Below are 2012 nucleotides of genomic sequence, written 5' to 3' on the forward strand. Positions count from 1 at the left end.
AAAATTTTATTTCAAAAGGTCCCCATTAGCTGACGCCAAGACGACAGCTAGTCTTCCGGGGTCCAACAATACATCCAAAAGACAATAATCAACAAAAAATTACTCACAAATATTCATATATAAATTCACAAACAAAACTGAGAATGCAAAAAATACTAACAAACTAAATATAATAAAGAATAATATAGCACAGATACAACCTCCTCAACCAATCCAGACAATATATAATATCGAAAACAAAGTAATCTAAGTCTTTTTTTAAAACCAGTTTTTCCCTTTTGTCCGAATCCCAACTGGAAGATTGTTCCAATACACAATTGACCATAAAACACAGTCCTCTTCATACAGTCAGATTTAGGTAGTGGTAAAGAAATCTGTCGACTATTCGCCCCTCTTGTATGTGAATGAATGTCTGAACAATAAGTATATTATCATAAAAAAATTTAGGATCCAGTATTAATAATTCCATGAAATATACTAACATATTAACAGATAGTCTATTCCTGACCTCCAACCAAGCCAGACGTTCATGCATCTCTGCAACCCTGGTTCTCGAAGAACAACCAAGAACCAGTCTTGCAGCCTTATTTTGTGCAACTTGTAATTTTTTTAAATGACTGCTTGATGCCGCAGACCATACAACAGAACAATAATCCAAATGACACAAAACCAATGAACAAACAACACGCCTAAACAACTGTAATTTTAAAAACTGTGCACATTTACGAACAACTGCCAACGCTCTACCCATTTTAGTAACAACATTGTTAACATGATCCGACCATGACAATGTGGAATCAAGCCAAAGTCCCAAAAGCTTCACCTTTTTCACTTGCTGTACATTTTGACCATTTACATGTATATCAATTTTGGGATTGTCAGATAATCTATACTTAGAACCGAATATTATACTCACAGTTTTTGAAATATTTAGGACAAGTTTATTTGTTTTGATCCAATTATACAATTTGCTAATCTCACTAGACATAACCTGATTAATCTGTAGACACGTAGGGGCTGCATAATAAAGAGTAGTATCATCAGCAAACATAGTCAATTTAGCCTTACTGAGTATATACGGCATATCATTTGTAAAAATTGAAAATAACAAAGGTCCAAGGCAACTTCCTTGTGGAACACCACAGTCCAGGGACTTGCTACTAGATAAAGCACCATTAAAATAAACTCTTTGCGACCTCTCAGACAAATAGCTCTTAAACCACTTGATTGCAGAGAAAGTAAAACCATAACTAATAAGTTTAGAAATCAAAATTTCATGGTCAATCACATCAAAGGCAGCACTGAAGTCTAGTAGTAGTGTACCCACAAGCATTGAGTTGTCAATAGATGTTAGCCAGCTATCCGACATTTGTGTCATTGCAGTGCAGGTGGAATGACCACGTCTATAAGCATGCTGAAACATCGTAGTCAAATCATTGTTCGAAAAGTAATCTTGCACTTGCTCAAATACAATCTTTTCCAATAATTTACTTAAAATAGGCAAGATGCTAATAGGCCTACTATTTGAACCACAGAAAGTTGATTTTGTGTCTTTGGGTAAAGGAATTATCTTACCCTCCTTCCAAAGTTTTGGACAAACACCACTAATCAAACATCTGTTGAAAATGTGACAGATAGGTTTAGAAATATGTCCAGCTGATAACTTCAACAGCCGACTATCCAGGTTGTCTGTACCAGCAGACCCCCCATTGACTTGACTCATAATCTGAATGCTCGGAATCCCGGAATGCTGTGTGGACTTGCCAGACCTTCCTCCTCAAGAATCTCAAACTGGATCCTGAATTTAACCAGTAGCCAGTGCAAAGAGGTCAGGATAGGTTGTAATGTGACCTCACTGACCTTGTCAGCAGTCACATGTCGAAGTGTTCTTGGGCAAGACACTGAACCCCGAGTTGCCCACAATACTGCGCATGTGAATGTGTGTGAGTGTTTATCTGACGAGCAGGTGGCTCCTTGTACCGCAGCCTTGGCCACAGTGTATGAATGTGTGT

The 2012-nt window shown here is 37.4% G+C and overlaps 1 protein-coding gene across 2 annotated transcripts in view; it reads right to left on the minus strand.

Moving 5' to 3' along the window:
* cpt1a2b (carnitine palmitoyltransferase 1A2b) overlaps positions 1 to 2012 on the minus strand; it is a 117780-nt gene that overhangs the window by 105598 nt on the left and 10170 nt on the right. The gene's annotated exons all lie outside the window — the stretch shown is intronic.

The sequence above is a fragment of the Etheostoma spectabile genome, chromosome 15 (genome assembly GCF_008692095.1).
Source record: "Etheostoma spectabile isolate EspeVRDwgs_2016 chromosome 15, UIUC_Espe_1.0, whole genome shotgun sequence".
Taxonomy (NCBI): Eukaryota; Metazoa; Chordata; class Actinopteri; order Perciformes; family Percidae; genus Etheostoma; species Etheostoma spectabile.